This window comes from Oratosquilla oratoria, chromosome 37 (assembly GCF_046742065.1).
Source record: "Oratosquilla oratoria isolate Oo_2021 chromosome 37, ASM4674206v1, whole genome shotgun sequence".
In the NCBI taxonomy this organism is placed as follows: Eukaryota; Metazoa; Arthropoda; class Malacostraca; order Stomatopoda; family Squillidae; genus Oratosquilla; species Oratosquilla oratoria.
The window spans coordinates 1,701,899-1,729,604 of record NC_134813.1 but is presented as its reverse complement, the minus strand read 5'-3'; positions in this window follow the sequence as shown (position 1 = coordinate 1,729,604).

Below are 27,706 nucleotides of genomic sequence, written 5' to 3'. Positions count from 1 at the left end.
GTTGTTATACAATCAGGTGACCATTGCCCTTTAGATGTATTGAAATTTGGCAAGTGTTTAATGAGGAAAGATTCAACTATCTTTCTCCTGAAGCTACAATTAGATTTATTACCATTACCGAATCCGCCCCACCTCGGACATGTGACTTGAGCCACCTCCCCTTGTTCCTACTTTGTACCTCTCTCATTGTATATATTCTTGTACATCTTACCTTGTATCTATCTGCTGAAGAGGGCCACAGTAGTGGTCGAAATATACAGTTCGTCTGTTTCTTTTGCTTTGTTTCTCCGACAGTGGGTAATTAAAACATTTTACTAAATGTGCTACTACATTTTCGTCTTGTGATATATATACATACATACATACATATATATATATATATATATATATATATATATATATATATATATATGTGTGTGTGTGTGTGTGTGTGTGTGTGTGTGTGTGTGTGTGTGTGTGTGTGTGTGTGTGTGTGTGTGTGTGTGTGTGTGTGTGTGTGTGTGTGTGTGTGTGTGTGTTTACCTAGTTCTATTTACTTAGTTATATTTTACAGGAAGGGGAGCTATGCTCGTGGTGTCATGTATTCATATCTCATTTTATGTAGTCTGTTTTCAAATTCGTGTATCGTTTTTGCACACACCGCATTTTCATCTAACTTGTTCCAAACGTCTATTATCCTGTGGGGAATGCTGTTCTTTTTCAGATCTCTTCTATAATTGTCTTGATTTTCTTCCGTGTCCTCTTGTATCTCTACTATCCCATTTTATTAGATCCTCTCTATCAATAGTTTCTATGCCTTTCATGATTCTATAAATATTTATCAAGGCTACTCTGTCTCTTCTTTGCTCTAATGTCTGTAGCTCAAGTTTTGCCAGTCTCTCTTCATATGATAGTTCTGAGAGCGTTAGTGTCAATTTCGTAATTGCTCTTTGTATTCTTTCAAGTTTTGTTATACATTTTTTTTGTTTTTTTTTTTTGCACTTGGTGACCACGTAGTCGCCGCATACTCCAATCTTGGTCTTATCAAAGTGACTAGTATTTTCTTCACCATTTCTTCGTCCATGTATGTAAATGCTACTTTCATTGTTCTTATTAGATAATAAGTTTCTCCAAAAAAAAGTGTCTATATGTTTCTCAGGGGACATGTTATTCATAAGAATGACTCCCAGGTCCTTCTCATTTTCCACTTTTTTAATTTCTTCCTCTCCCATGATAATTTTTTTTGCTTTTCCAAATTCCTTTATACTACACTTCTTGATATTGAATTCCGTCTCCCACTTCCTACTCTATTCCCATACTTTATTGAGATCACTCTGCAGTGACTCACAATCTTCTACAATATTCACTTTTTTCACCAGTTTTGCATCGTTCGCAAGGAAGCTCATATAACTTTCAATCCCTTTATCCATATCATCAATATATATAGCGAGCATTATTGGGTCCAGAACTATTCCTTGTGGAACTCCACTAATCACTTCATCCCAATTAGAATGTTTGTCTCTTATCACCACTGTCATTTTTCTTTCATGCAAGAAGTCTTCCATCCACTTCAGCAGTTTGCCCTGTATTCCTCCTGGAGTTTGTAATTTCTTTAGCAATTTCTTGTGTGGCACCTTATCAAAAGCTTTTTTCAGGTCTAGAAATGTACAATTAGCCCATCCATCTCTTTCTTGCATTACATCTATTAATCTTGAATAGAAACACATCAAGTTTGTGACACATGATCTTCCTTGTCTAAATCCAAATTGCCTTGGATTTAGTACATTTTTTTTCCAAATGCCTTGCCGATCTAATTTTGATAACTCTTTCATAAATTTTAGCTACCGTACTTGTAAGAGAGACCAGTCTACAGTTATTAGGGTCTTCCTTGTTCCCTCTTATATATTGGTACTATATTTAGAATGTTTGTCTCTTATCACCACTGTCATTTTTCTTTCATGCAAGAAGTCTTCCATCCACTTCAGCAGTTTGCCCTGTATTCCTCCTACAGTTTGTAATTTCTTTAGCAATTTCTTGTGTGGCATCTTATCAAAAGCTTTTTTTCAGGTCTAGAAAGGTACAATCAGCCCATCTATCTCTGTCTTGTATTACACCTGTTAGTCTTGAATAGAAACACATCAAGTTTGTGACACATGATCTTCCTTGTCTAAATCCAATTTGTCTTGGATTTAGTACATTGTTGTTGTTTTTCGTGTGTTTTACCCATCTAATTTTGAACATTCTTTCACAAATTTTAGCTACCGTACTTGTAAGAGAGACTGGTCTATAGTTAGTGGAGTCTTCCGTGTTTCCCCTTATATATTTGTACTATATTTGCTCTTATCCAATCTTCTGGAACTTTTCCTTCTTTCAATGAACTGCATATTAGAATATGTATTTTGTCTGTTAGTTCGTTCCTGCATTCTCTCAAAATCCAGTTTGCCATTTCATCTGGTCCATGCGATTTTCTGACATCGAGATTACTCAAGTGATTCATTATTTCTTTCCTTGTTATATCTCTTTCATAGGGGGACTTTCTCCTCCCACTCGACATCTCTATGTTGTATGTTCTCCCTCTTAAACAATGATTTAAAATTCTTGTTCATAATTGCTGCCATTTCTATTTCTTCGTTGTATTCAATTCCTCCTTGTCGTAGTTTCACTAATTCTTGTTTGTTTATCATTTTATTGTTTACAAATCTATAAAATAGTTTTGGATTATCTTTACATTTTTCTATGACATCCTTTTCGTATTTTTTATTTTCTTCTCTGCGTACTTGTACATACTGATTTCTATAACTAGTATATATTTTCCATTTTTCAGGTCTTTTGTCATTCTTTCATTTTATCCAAGCTTTATCCCTTTTGTCTTTTAACTCGCTACATCTTTTATTGTACCAACATTTTACATATAATTTTTCTTGTTTTTGTCTTGGAACGTACTTTTCCACTCCTTCATAAATTTGGTCAAATTTGTCCATTTCTCTTCTACTGTTGTTTCCTCCTTGTGTATCCTTTCCCAGTCTGCTTTTTAAAATAAATATCTCTTATTTTACCATAAAAAAGTCCTTACACCAATCTTCCCTTTCTATATCGTTTTTTCCCATGTATTTTTCCTCATTTAGTTCCAGTTCAACTAATATATGGTCACTTTTACTTACTGGTGTCTTATATTCAATCTTGTCCACTATTTCAGGTTCTGATGTGATTATTAGGTCCAGTCTCGATGGTTCTTCCTCATTTCTATACCTAGTATTCTCTTGTATCCATTGTGTCATTGTATGTTCTATAATCATATCAAGTAGTACATTTCCCCATAGGTCGTCTCCCCCTGTCACTGTCATCTCTTCCCAGCAGATTTCTTTACAATTAAAGTCCCCCATTATAACTATTCTTCCTCCATCTTCCATGATCTTATTTAGTGTTATCCTTGTTTCTTCTAACATATTTTTGTGTTCTCTTCCCACAAAGCCGTTTTATATGCGCCATATCCTACACTGTTGGGTGGTAGTGGACCTTTCAATTTTGTCTCTACAATTCCCATTATGTCCGTTTCTTTTTCCTTCAGGTAATCATTCAGTTCATTGAAGCCTGTTACTAAGCCATCTATATTTGTGGGAGACACTTAATTTTCTGTTACCTCCACCCTGTTTTCTGTTTCCCTTCCGTTTTTCTCTACTATAATCCATTTCCTCACTTTCATGTCCACTATTCTCTTTGTCTGACTCTGTTCTGTTCTCGTTTTTTTCCTTAGCGTCGATTTTTTTTTCTCTTTCTCTCTTTACTCTTTATTCATGTCTCTTTTTATCCATACCTGTTTATACTGGTCACTTTTTGCTAGTTTCCTGTTTTTGATAAGACATTCTTTGCTGTCGTTTGTGACCTGAATTCAACCTTAATTGGTCTGGCCTTGTCTATATTGTATTTCCCCACTCTATATATTTCTTCCATTTCCATCCCTATTTCTTGTTCATCTTGAACTATTTTAATACCTTGTTTATTTTTTCCTTCTCCTCCTTTATTCTTGTAGTCCTATTTGGATTATGCTTCTCTTCCATTCCTAATGTAATTATACATTTCTTTTTATCTGCTAAGTCTCTTACTATATTCTCCATCTCTCTCATCACTTTAATATCGATGTCCTTAGTTTATTCTTTCATTTGTTGTTTCACTATACCTCTAATTTCATTTTTGTTATTCTCTTGGACTTTTTCCATCCACTTACCTCTTTTGCCATGGACTCTTTATTCTCTTTATTATTCCTCTTTAATTCCTCATTCTCATCCTTTACTTCTCTTAACTGTCTTTTTGTTTTTGTTTTTCTTTAGTTAGGTTTTGGTTTTCTTTCCTTAGTTCTTCCAGTTTATCAACTCTTTGTATAACCAGTGCAAGTTGGCTAAACCTAACCTCATTAAATCCACAGAGGTAATTATCTCCTATTTCCATTGAGCTGCTCTTAACTATATTCCTACTCTTAATACTTTTACTCACCTGTTCGACCTCGGCTGTGTCGTCTGCACCCCTTCTGACTTCCAAGGCCTGTTCCTCACCTTCCTCATTTTTTTCTATTTTCCTCAATAATGCCTCCCCTTCTCCTTTTCTTCACCTTCCCACTACACCACGACTTTTCCCCTTTCCTACCAATGCAACACTGAAATCCACGAAAATTGCGTTTTCTTCTGGAGTTCCAATCTTCCTCGTCAATCCGACGTTGTGTGTGTCTTTGTGTATGTATATACATATATATATATATATATATATATATATATATATATGCATGTATGTATAAATGTATGTATATATATATATAAATAATATGTATGCATATATGTGTATATATGTATATATTTTTGTATATATATATATATATATATATATATATATATTTCTAAACAGAAATGTAGTAGCACATTTGTAAATGACACACAGGAACCCACAGTCGGAGAAAATAAACTTCGAATAAAGAAGAATCCTATATTTCGGCTATCAACTGTAGCCCTCTTCAGGAAAGTACATAGGGTAGAGTACATAGGGGACTTAGAAGCTATAGAGAAGAAGAGATGTGGACAGATGACCTCACTCAGGCGCGGGGCAAACTGGGGTGGCGGAGGAAGGAAGGGGTGAGGAGAGGGGGGGTTGTAAGGTCCGTACCAGCTTGTTAACTGCCGCGCGTGAAATTATGTCAGGTGTCCACTGCCCTTTAGAAATATTAATATTAGGGCATTCCTCAATTAATGCTGATTCGACTATTTTCCTCCTGAAACCGCAGTGGGACTTGAACACTAATCTGGCCTTACCCCAATCGAAAGAATGATTCTTATTTTTGACATGAAGAAATACAGCCGAATTTTCTTGCCCATACCTAATTGACCTTTTATGTTCTGTCAATCTAGTGTTCAAGTCTCTCCCAGTTTGACCCAATTAAACCAAATCACAATCTTTGCAGGGCAAATAATAAACACCAGGTGACTCAACTTCCTTCGGTTTTTGTTGAACGTTCACAGTTTGCTTACGCACGGTGTTAGGATAGTGATAGGCAATAGTGAGACGTTCATGAGGAAACAACTTAGTAGAAGAACTGATGGTATTATTGAATGGAATTTTTAAAATGTCCTTAAAGGAGCGGTGAAAACTTGAGGGGACGGAAGTTTTAAAATGGTTGGCCCTAGCCTTACTGAGGGCTTGGTCCAGAAACCAAGGTGGATAAGCCAACTTCTCAAGTTGACATTTGATCCCCTCAATCTCATGGTCCAGAAATTGAGGACTGCAAATCCTGAAAGCCCTCAAGAAAAGGCCAGAGGCAACACTTTTCTTAACATTGTCAGGGTGATTGCTAAAAAAGTGAAGGTAACTCCCTGAGTGGGTGGGCTTACGGTACACTGTAAAGAATAAATTATCATCAGTTCTCCTTTTCAAAATATCCAAGAAAGGGATTTGGTGTCCTTCTTCCCATTCAACTTTAAATTTAAGATTCGGGGTCAATTGGTTCAATTTATCATGGAACACTTCAAATGGGCCCCAACTGTCATCCCACGCCGAAAAGATATCGTCTACGTACCTGAGCCAAATAATTTCGGGCGGGTTGATGCTGGGCAAAAGGGTACACTCAAAATACTCCACGTATAAATTGGCCAAAACAGGAGACAAATTGGAACCCATACTGCAACCGAATTTTTGACGGAAGAATTGGTCTTGAAAGGAAAAAACATTTGAAGAAACACAAAGGCGAACTAAAGCAAGAATTTTGTTGACAGGGAGGGGGAAAATGTCTTGAAACTGTTGCAGTTTGGTTTCCAAAAAAAGTAAGTACATCATCGACATTAAAGTTCGTAAATAACGAGGACACATCAAGACTGAGGAGCCTTAAACCCTGTACTTTCATATTTTTTATCTTAGAAATAAAATCACATGAATTTGTGATATGAGAGTTAGAGAAATTCCCAACGTACGGGGATAAAAGATCCGCCAGACATTTAGCAAGCTGGCTAGTGCAGGAGCCGCGGTTGGATATGATGGGCCTGAGGGGAATGTCTGTTTTATGAATTTTAGGGAGACCATAAAAATATGGGAGCTTAGGGTTGGTAACTTTCAATTCATTAATGCATTTATCAGCTGTGATATTACGGACTTGTCTGTTAAACTCGGCGGCTGCGTTCTTGAGAGGATTTTTGGTGAGTTTTTCATAAGTGACCGAATCATTAAGCAACTCATGGGCTTTCTTGACATAAACAGATTGCTCTAAAATAACAATATTGCCACCTTTATCCGCTTTAGCAGACAAGGCCTCCCTGTGTCTTTTTGGTAGGCCACTTTCATTTTTAAAACATTCGGAAATGCCATCTAATAAAACCCCTTTAAGGCAGGCAAGGTCTTTGTCATATTTGTTGTTAGCTAAATATTTGTCAAAACCAACCAAATAGTCCAGAACATAAGTTGTTTCCTCATGAACGTCTCACTATTGCCTATCACTATCTTAACACCGTGCGTAAGCAAACTGTGAACGTTCAACAAAAACCGAAGGAAGTTGAGTCACCTGGTGTTTATTGTTTGCCCTGCAAAGATTGTGATTTGGTTTACTTGGGTCAAACCGGGAGAGACTTGAACACTAGATTGGCAGAACATAAAAGGTCAATTAGATATGGGCAAGAAAATTCGGCTGTATTTCTTCATGTCAAAAATAAGAATCATTTTTTCGATTGGGGTAAAGCCAGATTGGTGTTAAAGTCCCACTGCGGTTTCAGGAGGAAAATAGTCGAATCAGCATTAATTGAGGAATGCCCTAATATTAATATTTCTAAAGGGCAGTGGACACCTGACATAATTTCACGCGCGGCAGTTAACAAGCTGGTACGGACCTTATAACCCCCCCTCTCCTCACCCCCTCCTTCCTCCGCCACCCCAGTTTGCCCCGCGCCTGAGTGAGGTCATCTGTCCACATCTCTTCTTCTCTGTAGCTTCTAAGTCCCCTTTGTACTCTACCCTATGTACTTTCCTGAAGGGCTACAGTTGATAGCCGAAATATAGGATTCTTCTTTATTCGAAGTTTATTTTCTCCGACTGTGGGTTCCTGTGTGTCATGTATATATTTATATATATATATATATATATATATATATATATATATATATATTTATATATATATACTGACAGATGTATACAAATATATACATATATATATATATATATATACATATATATATATTTGCATGTGTATATATATATATATATATATATGCATGTATAAAGATATATATATATATACTATATATATATATATATATATATGTATATATATTTATATATATATACGCATGTGTGTATATATATATATATATATATATATATATATATATATATATATATATATATATATATATATATATACGTTAAGGCTAGAGTATGGAGCTTTATTCAGAACCAGACGTTTCGACCGCTTGGGCCTTCCTCAGTGGCCTAAGAGTTCGAAACGCCTGGTTCTGAATAAAGCTCCATACTCTAGCCTTAACGTTTCATTTTGCCACCTCACCTCCATATTTGTCTGTCTTTACACACACACACACACACACACACACACACACACACACACACACACACACACACACACACACACACACACACACACACACACACACACACACACACACACACACACACACACACACACACACACACACACACACACACACACACACACACACACACACACATATATATATATATATATATATACATATATATATATATATACTATATATATATATATGTATATATATATATATATATATATATATATATATATATATATGTGTGTGTGTGCGTGTGTGTGTGTGTGTGTGTGTGTGTGTGTGTGTGTGTGTGTGTGTGTGTGTGTGTGTGTGTGTGTGTGTGTGTGTGTGTGTGTCTATGTGTGTGTATTCACCTTGGTCTTTGGATCACGTGTTGGACTCGTGATCGACAGCTATTTCCCTCCCGGAAGAGAGCTCAGAGCTCGTATGACCGATCTATGGGTAATGCTATGACCTTGCACACACACACCCAACTCCCCGCCCACGAGAGTCGGAGTAACGACCCGAAGCGCAGCGATACCGAAATAATTTTTGGCCCTGGGCAGGATTCGAACCAGGTGCTGACGCACTTCCGTGCTGGCAGTCCAGTACTCTATCAACCGCGCCACCGAGTGTGTGTGTGTGTGTGTGTGTGTGTGTGTGTAAATCTATATATTTATATAAATATATATATATATATATATATATATATATATATTGGCTGCATTCTATTGTGGCAAAGTGGCATGCAGTTGATACTTAGGGTCTATATGGGGCACCCCTATGGACCAGAGCCACACATGTTGGTCTTGCAATAAGGCCCAACATAGGAGGGTTCGTTTCAATAATGATCTGGTAGCGTGGTGAAGGTTTGGCGGTCTTCGTGGAGGTCGAACGAAACACGTGGAGCTTGTGCTTAGCCTTTGGTCTTTCTCTCTTTATTTGTGAGAAGTATGGGTTTATATACAAGGTGCCGGCTAGGTTGCCGACGAGAACATCAGGAACATAGGTGCTGGTTTTTCCGGCAAGGGCGTAAAGATAACATCTTAAAATCTAGCTGACTTTGAGAACAAGGTGAAAATACAGGAGGAGAATTAATATACAATGGAACAGAGGTTTCCCGGAGGGAAACCTGCATAAATATTAAAATATCCTTTCATGGCAATATCTTCCTGGCTGGACTCATTGGCACTCGAAGAACAGATGTGCCGTTGGAGTCTCGACGCTAGGCCTGCGAACTTAACCGCAAGACTGACCATAGGCCAACCTTGTCGTGGGAACGCGGCGTCAGTGCCAACTCACTCTAGCTGCACCTCGATACATTGCTGTGATGCTCGCTAGCATCTGTCGAGGAAATCTAGGAGATTTGTCGTAGATATGCCTTGTAGAGTGTGCAACACACATCATTTTGGCTATGATAGAAGAAAAATCTGTTAATAGAGGAATGATGACACCTTTATACCACGACTGTCCCTCCGTTATGCTGTCCCCAACCCCTTGTTACTGTCCTGTACAATTTCTCTGAATATTCATTTCCTTTTTCGCCTACCTTACCTGTGGTGGGGGAAAAGAATACGGCCACCAAGCAATTCCACTTGGATCGTAAGAGGCGAGAAAAAAGGGACGGGGATTGGGACTAGGCATCCTTCTGCTTGTAGCCCCACAGGGGACATTCCTAAAAGAAAAAGCAAAGGCATAAGAGGGTCTAGGAGTTTTCCGACCAGCACCCTAAGGTTTGGGTCTTTTAATGTGCGTGGATGTGGTACAGATGAGAGTAAAAGGGAAAAGATAGGTAGTATGTTTGTGAGAAGAAAGATGGATGTGTTGGCTTTGAGTGAAACTAAGCTGAAAGGGAAGGGCGAGTGTAAGTTTGGGAGTGTAAGTGGGAGGTTATCAGGAGTGAAGAGAGGGCGAGGGAGGGAAGGGGTGGCTATACTAGTAAGTGAAGAGATAGGTAAACGTGTAGTGGAGTGGAAGGAGGTTTCTTCAAGGATAATGTGGATGAAGGTGAAACTGGGAAAGGAGATGTGGGTTTTTGCAAGTGCATATAGGCCTGGAAGTGAGAAGAGCGTAGAAGAAAGGGAGGCTTTTTGGATAGATTTAAATGAGTGCATAGAGGAATTAGGGAGAAATATCAATGTAATAGTACTGGGAGACCTTAATGCTAGGGTAGGAAATGATCCAATTGATGGAGTGGTTCGGAAATGCGGAGTTCCAGGAAAGATTCGTAGTGGAGAGTTAATGGTGGAAATGTGTCTAGAAAGAGAGTTAATGATAGCAAATACAGTGTTTCGGAAGAAAGTCAAGCATAAGTACACATGGGAGAGGGTGGTGGAAGGAAGGGTGGTAGATAGAGCGTTGATGAACTATGTAGGGGTAAATAGGATTATGATAGGAAGAGTTAAGGATGTACATGTGCTAAGGGGAGAGGGTGGGGGAATATCAGATCATTTTTTGGTGGAAGGTTAGTTAAGAGTGGAGGATAGATGGAGGAAGAGGAAAGGGACAAAAGTAGGGAGGTGCTTAGAGTGAACTCTTAAATGAAAAGGAGAAGGAGTACAAGAAGCTGCTGAAGGAGGAGTGGGAGGGAGTGAAGGATAGAGTAGAGCTAGGTGTGGAGGAGGAATGGGGATGGTTCAAGTAGGGAGTCACAAAGTGTGCAAGGATGGTGTGTGGAACAAGAAGGACAGGAGGAAATAGAAGGAAGGGTAGTGAATGGTGGGATGAGGAAACAAAGAAGGTTGAAGAAGAGAAGAAGCGAGCTTTCACAGATTGGTTACAAAATAGGACGAGGGAGTCATATCAGACGTACAAAGAAAAGAAAAAAGAAGTAAAGCAAAAGGTAAAGGAGGCAAAGAGGAGAACAGATGTGAAGTGGGATAAGAGTATGACAGAACATTTTGGAAATAATAAAAAGATGTTTTGGAAAGAATTTAAGAGAGAAAGAGGAGGCAAATCAAGAAGAGAAGAAAAGATAAAAGGTGCAGATGGAGAGATGATAATGGAAGAGAAGGTAGTAAGGGGAAGATGGGCAGAATATTTTAGGGAGTTGCTAAATGTGAAGGAGGATAGGGAGGGAGAGATAGCTGCAGTGGGAAATGCTAAGAAAATGAGTGATGAGTGAGGAAAATGGAGGAGAAATAAGGAAGGATGATGTGAAGGCAGTTGTTAAGATGATGAAAGCAGGTAAGGCACCTGGTCTGGATGGATGCCATGCATAATGTCTAAAAAAAGGAGGTATAGTGATGGTGGACTGGCTGGTGAGGTTATTTAATGTTTGCTGGAGAGAGGGTAGAGTGTCGGAGGACTGGAGTGCCTTATAATTCCACTTTACAAAGGAAAAGGGGACAAGTGTGAATGTAGTAGTTTCAGAGGGATTAGCTTGTTAAGTGTAGTTGGGAAGGCTTATGGGAGGATCGTGATTGAGAGGATTAGGAGAGGAACAGAGGGAATAATTGGTGAGGAACGGGTAGAGGTTGTGTAGATCAGATTTTTGTGGTAAGACAGATATGTGAGAAAGCTATAGGAAAGGGGAAGGATGTTTTTTTGGCCTTTATGGACCTGGAAAAGGCTCACGACAGGATAGACAAAAATGCACTGTGGGAGGTTATGCGGATATACGGGATAGGAGGAAAGCTTCTAGGACCTGTCAAGAGTCTTTATGAGAGTAGTAGAGCTTGTGTCAGGATTAGAAATGGAGAGAGTGAGTGGTTCGAGGTAAAGGTGGAACTTCGTCAAGGATGCGTTATGTCGCCCTGGCTGTTCAACTTATACATGGATGGGGTAGTGCGAGATGTAAATGCAAGGGTAGTGGGTCAGGGATTGGAGATGGTTAAAGAAAATGGAGAAAAGTGGGAGGTGAGCCAGCTGTTGCTTGCAGACGACTCTGCGCTTGTGGTAGGATCGGAGGAGAGATTGAGGAAGTTGGTGACAGAGTTTTGGAGAGTGTGGTAGAAGAAAGCTGAAGATAAATGTGGTGAGATGTACAAGGGGTGAAAGTTGCATTAGACTGGAAGTGAGCATTAAGGGAGAGCGACTGGAGGAAGTGGATAGTTTTAGATACTTGGGTGCAAATGTGGCAGGAAAAGGTGGAGTGAAGGTGGAGGTAGAATGTAGATTGAGAGAAGCGAGTAAATGCCTTGGTGGATTAAAAAGTGTAATGAGGAATAGACATTTGGGAATGGACGCTAAGAGGAGACTATATGAAGGCGTGATTGTGCCAACAGCACTGTATGGAGCAGAAACATGGAACATAGGAGAGTGTAAGAGGCCGGTAGATGGAGGTAGACAATTAGGTAGATGGAGAGGTAGATGGCGAACGAATGCAAATTCAAGATCAGTTGTTATGACTGCGAAGTGCTGAGTCGGGAATTTGTTTAGTCGACATCCTGTCTAGGTAAACAACAGCCGACAGGCGACATAGCTGAGTCAGACTCGCGTTAGCTTGGATTTGACTGTTTATAAAAAATGGTTGGATCGGCGATGAAATATGGTAATGTAACAATGTGTAAGCGCTAAGCTATTTTCCGTTTGACAAATGCTGAGGTAAACGATATTACTTGTGACAATGTAACAGCCTTCCGGATTGGAGGAAATGGTGGAGAAGGAGAAAAATTATTGGTGGATGGATTTAGAGTCACGCCCATAAGGTGTGACACTTATTTGAGAAGTAAGAGGAGATTGGATGAGAAAAATTATTGACGTCAGACAAAGGTGGCTTGGCGTATGATATGGAGCTCTCGCTACACAGACGGGAAAAGAGAGACCCTGTGTATAACCTAAGACAGTGTAAATTTAGTGAGAAGAAAAGAAAAAAAGAAGTAAATCACTTTACTTAACCTAAGGACTTGACTGAAATATGAGGCATGGGGCCTACTGAATAAGATGAACTTGGAAGTTAGTGAAACTGACGTAACAAAGGCATGGGGCCTTGTGACGAGTGAATTACGAGACTAATTGAAGTATTGTGAGTCGTGGTGGAACAGTGTTGACAGAGGTTGACAGTGGTGGCAGCGGTGGGATGAACTGAGTGTTAAACACACCTCCGAAGAGATTATAAGACTGGTGCAAGCAAGATAGACTGGTGCGAAGTGGTGCGAGAAAGTCTACGGGAACACGGGAACCACAATCAAGAGTGTGTTGGTTTCAAGAGTGGTGCGAGAAAGTCTACAGAAACACGGCAACCACAACCAAGAGTGGGTTGGTTTCAAGAGACGAGGAACGAGGGATCTACAAACTACGAGCAACTACTATTACGAGTGGAACCAGCAAATCTTCAAGGTGATCCATCTACAAGACGGTCTTCAACTGAGGAACAACGTTGCTGGCGAATGACAAGGCTGAGGAAGGAGGACGTCAAGATAGAAGTTGACATCGCGAAGTGACATCGCAAGCAAATACGTGGAGGCAGCCAGGTTAAAGTAAGTTATGACCACCCAGACTAATGTGTTGAGGCATGAGGTCCATACTTCAAATATTAATATCCCCAAGTTTACGGGGGGAAGCAAATACCTATATGTCAACAAATATCTTAATTTGATAGACACTCTTATTGTAAGTAAAAATATAACAGATGAAAAAAGAAAAATAGAGGTCCTGAAGGTGAATATCGACCCTGAAATGGAAGGGCTAGGTTTATCATTAATTTCCAGCCAATGGAAGATATCAACCAATATGAAGCTTATAAGAAAGCCTTCATTAAACATTTTATGTCCAAATGTGACCAGGATCCTATTAGGTCGATAGTCAAGATGATAAAAGAAGTTAGAACAAGTGAAACTGACACAGAGTACTTAGCTAGATTCGATAGATGGTCAAAAGACATGAATTCTATCTTGAAAGATTCAGACTGGATAGAAAGATCTAGTGACAAAATGAAAATTTCTCAGGTAATCAAATTGATTACATTTGGCTGATTAGCAAAAATTCTGATGACTTAGCAGCAGAAAAGCTGTACAGAGATTTAAAATCAAACATAAGTTTAGGAGAAGTAGATTATCTTCTTCAAGGATACAGTGAGACCAGAACAATAAACCCATATGTAATGCTTGTAAGTCAACAAAGCCAACATAGGAATTCTAGAGAGTTTAAGAAAACAGAAGTAGGACATATACGGCATGCTAAAAGTCCATCCAGGGATGCTAGAATCCTATGTTTTAATTGTAATACCTGGGGACACAAAGCACAAGAATGTTTTTATGGAACCATTTGCAGAAATTGCAAATATGAGGGTCATACAGAGTATCAATGTAGGAACCCACCATTCTGTATTTATCATAATAAGATAGGTCATAGGACTCATGAATGCCGAAATTTTCGGGTACCTCCAGGGCTAAGAGGAAAAAACCCAGACACAGAATAAACAATTTCAGAACTCCCCATATATATACCGATAGGCGGTATTGTGTTTAAATATGGGAATACAAGAGAGATGAAAGAAACTGACAAACTGATAATTACTGTTGGTAAAACTTCTGTAGGACCTCTCATTACGGGTAGAGTATTCAATAAGCCTATTCAAATATTTATTGATACAGGGTCTGTAGTTAATGTAATTACTAGTAAAGTTTTAAACCAGTTGAACCCAGGAGTGAAAATGTTGCAGCCAATCCGTTACTCATTGCAAGGAGTAACTGGAAATCAGTTAAAAACATTAGGTAAGGTTGAACTAGAAGTTATCTTATATACAAATGAACATTTGTACATTCCAGTGATAGTGGTAGAAGAGTCTGTTTTTCCAGGAGATTATTGATAGGATTTGCAACTATGAGAAAAGAAAACATGGTAATATGTCCTGCTGACTTAGTAATTTTAGTGAAGTCACAGTTAATCCCATTTTTTAATCAACCAGACTTAAGACCAGTGACAGGAATCAATGAATCCCTTGATAACATTTCTATCTTAGATAACGAGGCCGAGCGGTCCAGACCAATAGAAAGTAAAGCAACTTGTGAACCCAACTCAGATGTTCAGGAAATCCCAGAAATTACTAAATTATCAACGACTGAAGCCTTGCTAATTGTAGATGGTGGCCTAACAAGGTCGACATTGTTACATCCCATGTCAATTAATGAGGTTGAAGTGTGTTTGAAAGGAGTCAATGTAGACTCTGAAATAATTAGTTAATAATCAGTTAAAATTAAAGTATCGAAGTGGGACTCAGGGATTTATAAGTCAAATAAGAATAGAGTAGAAGTACTAGTAATTAACACTATGAATAAGGAGATAGTTTTAAGGAAAGGTACACAAATAGGATGTTTTCAGGTGTGTACTAAACCCATTAAGATTTTAAATGAGAGTAGTGAGGAGATAGAATTACCAACTTCATTAATCTGTTCAGTTCAAGAAGGAATAGACTTAAGAAATGGATATAAAGAATTATTACAATCAACTAATTGCCCTGAGTTGGATGAAAGTTTACTTGCTTTGCTTGTGAAGCACAATAAAGCAATTGCTTTGCCGGAGGACGCCTTAGGCAAAACAACTGTTTTAAAACATCATATTAAGTTAAAACCAGGAACACAACCTATCTACATACCCGCCTACAGAGTTCCTCACTCTAGATTAGCAATAGTAGATAAACTAATCACTGAAATGTTATCACAGGATATTATTGAACATAGTAAAAGTGAGTGGAATTTCCTTTGATTTTGGTGCCAAAGTCAGATGGTACTATGCGCCCAATGATAGATTATAGGGAATTGAATAAGCACACCATTCGTGGTAGGTTACCATTACCCATTATCGGTGACATTTTGAGAACTTTGGGAACTGAGAATAGATATTTTAGCACAATAGATATCAAATCAGCTTTTTGGCAAATAGAGTTGCATGAAGACTCAAGAGAGTTCACAGCATTTTCTATTTAACAGGGCATTATGAGTTCAAGAAAATGCCATTTGGGTTATGTATTAGTCCATTAACTTACATGAGATTAATTGATACTATTCTAGATGGATTGTTAGGAAACACTGCCAGTGTATTTCTAGATGATATTTTAATAGTTTCTCAGACAGCAGTTGAGCACTTTAAGAAATTAGATTTGATATTCTCAAGACTAGGAGAAGCAGGGTTAAAAGTAAAACTTGAAAAATTTAAGTTCTTGCAAGACAGTGTCATTTACTTAGGACATAAGATAGACAGACATGGACTTAGTACAGTGAATTCAAAGGTTGACGCTGTCAAGAATTTTTCGGTTCCGACCAATGTAGACAAGGTTAGGAGCTTTTTAGGATTGACAGGTTATTATAGAAAATTCATTCAGCGATATGCTGACATTGCTAATCCACTAAGTTCTTTGTTGAGAAAGGACTCAAAATTCATATGGGGACCTGCACAGCAGCAAGCTTTTGACAAGTTGAAAGATGAGCTCACGAGTTCACCCATCATAATTTTCCCTGATTATGAAAAAGAATTCATTCTTTGTACTGATGCATCTGACATAGGATTAGGAGGCATACTGATGCAAGAGAGAAATGGAACTTTGAAGCCGATAGCTTACACATCAAGACTTTGTAATAGTGCGGAGAGAAACTACTCTATAACAGATAGAGACATTTTAGCAGTAATTTATTCTTTAGAATGTTTTAGGGATATGATACTAGGATATCCAATCAGAGTTTGGACTGATCATACAGCTATTCAGAACTTATTTAAGCATAAGAATTTTAGGGGCAGACTTGCTAGGTGGTTTGCAATACTTCAGTGCTATGAAGTTCAATTTGAATATATTCCGGGTAGAAATAATGCTGCGGCAGATGCACTTTCTAGAAACATTAGTCAACCAATGACTAGGTTGATTAGTTTTATTTGTAGTATAGAGGAATTAGTAACTTTAGATGAAGAAATGCTAATAAGAGAACAGAGAGATGATGAGACATGTGATTTATTAATCAAGCATTTGATGAACCCAAGAGAAGATCCTCCAAAGCTACCAAAGGGGTATAAGATAGAGGAATTTCATTTGATTAATGGAATTTTGTATAGGAAAACAGTTGTAAGTGGGAAAGACATTTCTAGAAGCCAAGTAAATCAGTTGGTTATACCACAAACTCTTGTAGATGAGATATTGAAGTTACTTCATGATAGTGATTGTAGCTCACATCCAGGAAAGGATAAAACTTATAGACAAGCACAACTTAAATACTTTTGGCCAGGTATGAAGAAATCTATATATGATTATATAGAAAAATGTGTAAAATGTGTTACGGTGAAAGGAAATACACCAAAACCTCCTCCTATACTCACCTATCCCATTCCACATAAACCTTGGGAAAGAGTTCACATTGACACATTGGAATTACCTATGTCTGAGAATGGATATAAATATTTATTTGTTGCTATTGATTATTTTTCAAGATTCTGTGTATTACAACCCATAGTCAATAAGAAAGCTGAAACTATTGCTTCAGTAATCTATGATCAGATAATCTGTAATTTTACTACACCTAATATCTTAGTTTCAGATAATGGAACTGAATTTAATAACAAAATCTTGGAAAATTTATGTAGTGTATTCCATATCAAGAAAGTAAATATATTAGTGAATCATCCACAAAGTAATGAAGTAGTAGAAAGGTTAAATAAAAAAAAAAATAATAATAATTATATGTCTTAGAACTCTGATAAGTCCTCATAGTGTAACTTGGGATACTTGGATTCCTTGTGTTAAGTGTACCCTGAACAATCAAATTAATGTAGCAACAGGTGATACACCTTATTTTATAATTTTTGGGGAGGACAAATCTCTGCCATATGAAATGTTGACTGCAGACCAGAAACCCATATATGATATTGATGATTATATAGGAGTTTGAATGTGTTTGAGATGAGGTGTTTGAGAATTATGATGGGGGTTACTAAGCTGGATAGAGTGAGAAATGAGGAGGTGAGGAGGAGAACAGGGGTAGAAAGGGAGTTGGGAGATAGGGTTGATGAAAGAGTATTAGGATGGTTTGGACACATGGAAAGAATGAGTGAAGAAAGACTAGTAAAAGAGGTATGGAAGGCAGATGTGGAGGGAGTGAACATGAAGGGACGTCCTAGGATGAGGTGGATGGATGGGGTGAAGGGGGCTTTGGGGAAGAGGGGAATGTCTGTTGAGGAAGGACGGGAAACGACAGAAGATAGGGGTGAATGGAGAATGGTTGTATATGGATAATGTTCTAATGCATGAGGTGGAATGGGCGGGGGGATGGGGGGTGAGGTAGTATGTGTGAGCAAAATTTGACGCAGCCCGAAGGGATTTCTCCCCGTCTTCTCCTTTTATGCATTGGGGGACGGAGAGGGGGGGGGTCGCCGATTTAATGAAGCGGCCTTGCTGTGGATGTGCTGTGTCTTGCGACACTGCTTCTGACCTAGGGCAGTGGGCAAGGTGCAGGGATGACCCGTCATCCAGGAGGTGCTATGATGAGAGGGAGTGTGGAGGGGTGAGGAGCGTATTCAGGGATGGAATGGGTGGGAATGATTTTATGCCTTTTCCTTTTTGGCTACCTCCCTTGTATGGGAAAAAAAAAGCCTTGGTATATGTATATATGTATGTGTATATGTATGTGTATATATATATATATATATATATATATATATATATGTGTGTGTGTGTGTATATATATGGCACAGGTTTTCACGTAAACAATTCTGATTAAAGTCAACTGCGCTAATAGCTTTGGCTATTTTAAGATACAACTTCTTCAGTTGGAAGAATATCTTTTTTTCTCCATAGTTCAAAGTATGAACAAAATCATTCATGATGTCAATTCCATGGATAAGGTGTAGAGATAGGCGCTGATGAATGCCGAAAAATATAATATTATGTAAAAGTATAAAAAGCTGTTGACACTGACACCGAAAACTTAATTTTTTTTCGCCTCTTGCAGAGGCTTCTTCAGGGTGAAAACTACAACTCCATTGGCTATAAGGTTTACAATCGATGAAGAGTAGGCGAAGAATGATGCATAATGGCTGACCGTCACACTTTTTGAAGCAGGGAAAGTTGACAGTAGGAGAGATCACCGAAGGTCCCTATTTGAGGTCACCGGGGTAAGACAGGGTCCGAGGAAGTCACTAGGCGAGGTCACAAGGGAAGGCGGTGACAAAGAATGACTCTGGGAGAGATCACTGGGCGGAGTAGGTGATGTTCAGAGGAGTCCCTGGATGAGGTCACTAGGAGGGATAGGGAAGGTCATCATTCTCGTCACAGACTGCAAAGAGGAAGCTCTAGCTTGGCTTCTAGTTCTTGGTCCTGTGTGATGGGGGTATTGGTGTTGCTGAGGGTCTTGGCAACCACTATGTTCCTGAGGGGGTTCAGGGTCAAGTTGTCTATGAGATCGTTGGAGGGCAAGGTGTTCCTGGGGGCTGGCTGATGGGAGGATGAAGTCTGCGGCTTGTTGTATGTTGATGGAGGGCTGTTGAGTGGTGATAGATACAGCTTCATCGATCTGCAATCTTTTAAAATGTATTTCTTTGTGGAGTATAATAGTGTTGTGTATTAATGTGTTCATTGGGGGCTTCATGTCGTGGTGGTCAATGTAGTGTTGAAAAATGGAGCCTTGGTTTCGATGGTGTTGGAGACGTCTTCTTAGTGTAGTGGAGGTTCTACCAATGTAGGAAAAGGAGCCGTCACAGCAGCCCTCCTGGCATGTAAACTTGTAAACTACGTTGGTAGAAGCCTCCTTCGGTATCTTTGGTGTGGTGCTATTTTTCATGATCAGGGATCTGGTCAGATTAGCCTTGCAGAAAATTCTAACATTAATAGAAGAGTCTTTGTCTGTTGGAATGACTCCTCTTTTTAAGATACCTTTGATGGCATCGCATTCTTCTTTGTAATGGCTATGGAAGTGATTTTGGTGGTATATGGTGATTTGATTGGTGACCTGGTTTGGAGCCGGATCTGGGGTGGCGTATTGATCCAGTTTCTTTTTGATGACATCTTCGATCAATTGGTCAGAGAACCCGTTATTAGTGAGAAGTTGTCGGATACGGTCGAGTTCCCTGTGCGTCTCCCTCCAGCTGCTACAATGGGTAAGCGCTCTGTTAACATATGCTGCAGCCACAGATCTTTTATAGGCTGCAGGACATTCCCCACGGGCATTTAAACAACGTCCAATATTGGTGTCTTTGGTGTATACTTTGGTGTTAAAACCATTGTCAGTTTTGCTGATGTCTAGGTCGAGGAAGGGTAGACGTCTCTCTACACTCTGCTCGTGCGTGAAAGTCAAGCAAGAGTTGTCCAGGAAGGCAGAAATCAGGTTGGGGACGTCTTCGTTTGAATTGGTGGTGATAAAGATGTCGTCTATGTACCTGGCATAAATTCCGGGGGAAGGTTGATGGTGGAAAGTCTTCTCCTCAACGTAGGCCATGTACATATTTGCAAAAAGGACCTCTAGTGGTGATCCCATTGCTATACCATCAACTTGCCTGAAGAGTTCTCCTCGGTGAGAGAGGAAAGAGGCTTCCTTGGTACAGGTTTTGAGCTTTAGAACGTCTTCGGGGATGCCAGTTGTGGGTCTATTGCTTCTATAGAATCAGTTTAAAATTATGTCAATGGTCTCATCTACTGGAACATTGGTGAAAAGGGATTCCACATCCAGGGAGGCGATATCTTGACAAGGTGGAGCAGTACGCAGGAGGTCAATGAACTCGGTGACAGAGGAAACTGAACGTCCTGTGGGGACATACGGGGTTAAAAGTCTATTTAGTTTTTTGGCAACATGGTAGGTGGGGGTGGTGATTTGGGATATGATAGGTCTGAGGGGGTTACCTGGCTTGTGGGTTTTTACGGTGCCGTAGCAGTATCCTGGCCTGAAATCTCCTATTGCTTTGTTGAAGTGCTTGGTGGTTCTATTGGCTTGTTGGATGAGGCTGTTGATCTTCTTCTTCAGAGCGTCACTAGGATCTTTTTGAAGGCGCTGGAATTTTGCGGGGTTCTCCAGGATCGTGTCCATCTTCTCGAGGTAGGTGGTCTTTTCCATTATGACGTACACCGCCGCCTTATCTCCTTTGCGGATGATGATGTCTTCCCTTTCCCTAAGCTCCTTGGCGGCCTTCTTTAGTTCTGGGGTAAGGAGTGTACTCTTGAAATTACCTCGGTTTCTGCCAGCTTCTCCAACAAGCTCCTGCCTGATGGTTGTGGAAAGAGTAACACGTTTCTCATTTTGTAAAGATAAGAGCTGGTCAATGAGATTTTCTATTTCTATTCGTTTGCTTTATATATATATATATATATATATATATATATATATATATATATATATATATATACATATGTATATGTATACATACACACACACACACACACACACACACACACACACACACACACACACATATATATATATATATATATGTATATATATATATTGATAAGTATTTTATACAAATTATTTGGATGATGGAGAACATAAACACAGGGGAAGGCTCGGAACCCTAAACACTCTAACGTTTCGTTCGCGTAGAACTTCTTCTCTGAAGAAGTTCTACGCGAACGAAACGTTAGAGTGTTTAGGGTTCCGAGCCTTCCCCTCTGTTTATGTTCTCCATCATCCAAATATATATATATATATATATATATATATATATATATATATATATATATATATATATATATATATATATATATATATATATATATATATACATTAAGAGTATATATGGGGAGGAGGTCTTCTCTCAAACATGTTTCATTAAAAGTGATAGATAATTCAGTATGTTGAATTTTCTTAAGGATATTCTCCTTATTACGCAAGATAGACTTATTCTCTCTTGCAAGATGTGAGATGATTTCTCCGTAGGAGGTCATATGGGCTGCCATATCGCGATTTCATGTCAGATTGACTCTTCTTCAGTGGCGCGGAAGTGGATCTTGTCTTCACGATGGGAGAGATCGGAATATTGGCTTTTGGGGATCTGGCCGGTATTTAAGGCGTGCTTGTTTCGTCTGTCTCGTTTCTCCTAGTCTCAGATTGGCTGGTACTAGGGGCTTTGTTCCTTCTCATGCTTGATAATGTTTGCAGCTCTGATGATTGTGTGTTGAGATTAGGGTCTAATTCTTTAATATTTAAGGCTTCAAGTATGGGGAGGCGGCGTGTGTCCGGGCATGTTGTAATGATATCGGTGTTCTCTGTGAGCAATTGTCTCGTTATGTTCTCGTGATGTTCCTGGCGTAAGTGGGTTTTTGGGTCTCCAGACGAAATGTGGTAACTAAGACGTCTGCTCAACTTCATAGTCGTCATGCCAACATAGGTGGATGGGAGGGTTGCACAGTTCCCTCGTTTGCAAGTGAACCTATAGATGACATGCAATTGTTGAGTTGGCTCTTTAATTATGTTTGGGCTATTTCGTAGTAGCAAGTGGCTGGTTTTTAGGCATTTATAATATATTACTACGTTTATTTTCTTATCGGGATTTGTAGGTTTGACATTTCTTTTTATTATTTGTTTTGATATTCTTTCATCTTCTGTGTATGCCGTGGAGAAAAAGTCTCGATAGTATATTTTATATTGTTTTGTTTTTTCTCGATAGTATATTTTGATTTCTTTTTTCTCTGTAGTATCTTGCTGGGTATGATACCATCGGTCAATCATTTTTTTAGTAATAGTCTCAATATATTTTTTGTTGAATCCGTTGTTTAAAAGTACTTGTGTGGATCTTACTATTTCCGTGTGAACTTTTGTCCATGTGCTTCAGTGATTAATAGCTCCACGTATATAGGCACTGATGGTGGAATTTATGTACCTTTGTGAACATTCACTTATTCCGCTCATGTATTGGCCTGTGTTTGTAGGTTTAACATAGGAGTTTGTATTGAATTTTTCTTGTTGTTAGTTAACGAGAAATTTACAAACAGGACACCAAGTGGGGAACCCATAGCGACGCCGTCTATTTGTTGATATTTCACACCGCGGGGACAGATGAAGGGTGCTTTTGTAGTGCAGCAATGGAGAAGGCTACGAAGCTAGAAGAAATTTCATGACTAGAAGAATACAAGAGCTGAGGACCAAGCTTGAAGAACTTCGCAAGAATTACTACGAAATATAACAGAAGTGGGCTAACATAGTTGTTGACCCAAGATTAAAAGAAGCAATTGAAGCCTGTTTTCGTGACATGATGAAACAAACTTACGCCAGGAACATCACGAGAACATAACGAGACAATTGCTCACAGAAAACACTGAGATCATCACAACATGCCCGGACACACGCCGCCTCCCCATATTTGAAGCCTTGAATATTAAATAACTAGACCCTAATCTCAACACACAGCAAAATACTTAATTGTTAAGATGATTGATGGCAGTTCCTTTTCAAAGGTATTTTACTTTAACTGAGCTACGTTTAATTTCTTACTAAACTACTTACGGGATGTACACCTCATTTATTTATTTATCTATTTATTTATGTAACAAAACTAAACTCAACTTCAAAGTTACTCGCATCACAATAAAGATGAAATGACTCTGAGAAAACTGGTACTTGCAACACAGGGACAATACACCAAAACACTCTTAGCTTGAACAAAAATTGAGTTATTCTCAGTCCACTAGAACTTTGTTCCTCCCTCACTGATATCCGCTCGTTACTGGTTCACACGATACGGGGCTTGCTTGATGGACGTCGCATTTTCCACATCCATGTCATGCAGTGTTAGGTGGGTCCTCCCAGGGGCATCCCAATAGCTCTCCTCCCATCGTCTCTGCAACTCCAGTAGGTCCTCTCGCTGCTCAGCCGAAAGATGACCCAGTTGGCCCATCACCTGAGGCAACACAACTTCATTCGCCTTCCACGTCATCTCGAAGGTGGGGGAGGTCGAGTCCTCGTCTTCCTCAAGCACGATGGAGACAGCATGCACATTACCGCCAGGCGCATTCACATTACTCTTGTCCCTCTCCTGGTATGCTTTCAACATACCGAGGTGACACAACTGCTGCTTCCGTCTCCCATCAGGAGCGGCAACAACGTAGTTCAGTTCCCTCACTCGTTTTGTTATGTCATATGGGTCGCTGAACCTTTGCTCCTTGTTTTAAACTCTCGCATTTTCGCCTTCCGGTCATAATTTTGTTTCACTCGCTCTTCAGCACTTTTTAAGATTTCTCTAGCTCTCTGCCAACATGACTTCAACCTACTCCTTATTGCCTCCACCGATTTTATCACTCTTGAAGCACCTTTATGTCCCGCAAAGGAACAATCAGGCCCTAACCGCATAACTCCTTCCCTGTAGACCTTCGGCGACCTTTTTTGTTGCATTTCAGACCATACTGCGTCATAATTAGGGCAGGTACTATCCACCCACTTACGGAATAGTACTCCCGACTCTAAATGATATTCCCCTGACAACTCACTCTCACTCACCACCCCTTCCTTCCGATTCCTCAAATCGGGGCCAAGTCTCTGTAAAGCCATCGGGGCTCTTTGCCTTCACCTCCTTCATTCCTACTCCCTGTAAGACACTGAGACCCTTTGTTTCCACCTTCTCCTCTCCCATTTGCTGTAAGTCACTGAGACTTTCTAATTCTCCCTTCTTCTCTCACATTCTCTCTGAGTCACTGAGACTCTTTGCGTCTCCCTTCTTCTCTCCCATCCTGTGTGAGTCACTGAGACTCTTTTCTTCTCCTTTCTAGTCTCCCATTCTGTGTGAGTCACTGAGACTCTTTTATTCTCCTTTCTTCTCTCCCATTCTGTGTGAGTCACTGAGATTCTTTGCTTCTTCCTTCTTCTCTCCCATTCTGTGTGAGTTACTGAGACTATTTGCTTCTCCTTTCTTCTCTCCTATTCTGTGTGAGTCTCTGAGACTTTTCTTCTCTCCCATTCTGTGTGAGTCACTGAGACTCTTTGCTTCTTTCTTCTCTCCCATTCTGTGTGAGTCACTGAGACTCTTTGCTTCTTTCTTCTCTCCCATTCTGTGTGAGTCACTGAGACTCTTTGCTTCTTTCTTCTCTCCCATTCTGTGTGAGTCACTGAGACTCTTTTCTTCCATTTCCTTCTCTCACATAGACAGACGAGTCAGGTAAGACACTTCAGACTCGCTGTCTCGTTCCGCACGGAACAGTAAGCTCAAGTCCACCTTTGTCTCGACTTGGGTACTTTCACTAGGGATTTTTCCCTCGGGATTCAGACTGCCCTTACATTTGGAATTTCCACAGCCTTCCCCTTTCAAGAACTTTATTGGCCTCACTTGGTCCTTAGATCCTTCTCTCTTCTCTCCCATATGGGTGTGGGGCACATCTTCCCACCCAGTAAGTCATTTCCTAGAATGACTTCAACTCCTTCCACTGGCAACTGATCCACTAGCCCCATTTTTGCCTGTTCCTCATATACAGTAGAGGCGATTCCATATCTATCTCTACCAGTGGCACCCTCGCTATGCCTCCTAGGGAGCCTATAACTACTCTCCCTTTTGCTACAGGTTTTTCTACTAAACTACTCAGCATTACTGATATAAGGGTCTCCTGAGTCTCTCAGAATGGTCACCCTTTTTCTCTTCTCTCCCTTTATGGTGATTGTTCCTTGAAAAAAGAACGGATTATAACCTCTCAAGTGAGGTTTCATCTCATCCTTTTCCTTGCCGTCTGTTGTATCAATACTTATGAGGGCCACTACTTTAGTGGCCTCCTCTTTGTCCTCCCCCTCTCGGACTTTACCTTCTTTATGGGTGCCCCATCTATTTAATAATACTATGGGTTTAACCCTTGCTATTTCCCTTCTCCTATGCCAACAATCTCTCATCAGATGGCCTATCCTTCCACAGAAGTTATATGAAACTATCTGCAATGACTTACTACAGTCACCTTTCTTGACCTTTAGGAATTTCGTAGGTCCACCTGAGGAGGTTGATTGTGGGATCCTCGGCTTTTCCTCTTTCCCCCTTGGAGTAACTGAGAATTTCCCTGCAGAGGGTTTAAGTATTTCGTATTTATCTGCAGCCTCTTCCAACTTTGAGACTTCTTTTTCCAGAAGGTACAAGGACACCTCCTTAGGGATGGATCTCAGATACACTTCTATCAACATTAACTCAGCTAGTTTCCTATAATCTCCATTTTTGTTGCGGTACCTTACCTATTGGTCCCATAACATTCTTTTCCCTCTACTAAATTCAATGTGTGAGATATTAGATTGCTTCCTTAAATTTATCAAATTTACCATATAAACTTCAGGCACTAATTCACAGGCTCGTAGGATGGCTACCTTTATTTTATTGTAATCTTTTGTTTGTGAATCCTCCAAAGCACCATAAACCCTTAACGGTTTGCCACTGAGGCTTGTTCCAACAATGCAGGCAAATACTCCTTTGGCCACTGGTAGTCTTCCGCCATCCCCTCAAACGTTCTAAAGTAAGTATCTACTTGTGGTTCATCAAATTCAGGAAGCAATTTAGCTTTGTATACTACATCAAAACTGTGTCTCCCCTGCACAAATTGAGAGTCTGGTTGCACTCGTCTGTTTTCTTGAAATTCAACTTCAAGTCTAAGGTTTTAATTTTCTATCCTCGCCCTCTCAGTTTCTTCCCTCTTGACTTCTGCTTCTATCTTAACTATCTCTAACTTCAACTATAATTCGCTTAATCGAGATTCAGTGTTTTGAGATTCACCCTTCTTTCTTTTTTCTTCTCCTTCTTCCTCACTTTCTGAAGTGACAGACAATCTATCTGTTCTCGCTTTATCTCTCATTGCCCCACTTTCATCTTGATTAAACACCATTTCTCCAACAATTCTTACTAATTCGGTTTTATTCGCATCATGGGCGTGCTCAACCGCTAGACTTTGTGCTATGAGTCTCAGTTCGTGCACCGTAAGACTCTGTATCTCTTTTTTAGTGAGTGGTTTGTGTACAAACTCCTATACCTCCTCTGCGCTTGCCAACTTCATTTTCTCACACTGTTGATCCTATCTAATACTAATATTCTCGTTGGAAAATCTTTCATTTTACCGTTAAAATCCTGGCAAGGTCACCAAATTATATGTTACGAATCTCGCTCACACCTCTGACTCGTAACACATAGTAAGAATAAGAATGAACGAACGAAGGTCGCCACTTGATTTTGCGATATAATGTAAATCAAGAAAAACGAAACGCACAGATAACATTTAACACTATTCATTAAAGTTAATAGGATTACAAGAGTGATTAGAATCAAGGACATACAATTAATTGAGTAATAAATTGCAAAAACAGAAGATTCCCGCTCGTAAGCTTTTAACGGGGGTGAAAGAGACATTACCAAGAAAGAGATTCACTGTCTAGGCTTCCCACGTCTCTGCCATAGACGTCACATAACACCTAAATGAATTTCTAGCTGAGTTGATTATCATACGAATAAAACACGGGGCGTACAGAGGGCTTTCATCATCCGACAATCCTACCCTAGGCGATGCGTCCTCTACATGGCACTTAGTATCCTAAAGTAAACCTCTGACACGCCCTAAAGTGCCTAATCCCTTCTACAAAATTACTTCTGATTGGCCCTTAGGATTAGCATCTATGGTTATTGAACCTGATTGGCCAAGTCAGCTGAAACGTTCTGCGCCGCTCTAGGCTAGCGGGAAGTGTTATGTAAAGCAAGGAACAAACATCTAAATGTATCTTAACCTCTTTCTCTACGCGTTCTCCGTAATCGCACACTCACGTACTCGCAAGTGACGCCTTTATTCAAAGTAATAACTATATTTCAACCTTACATATATTGGAATATAT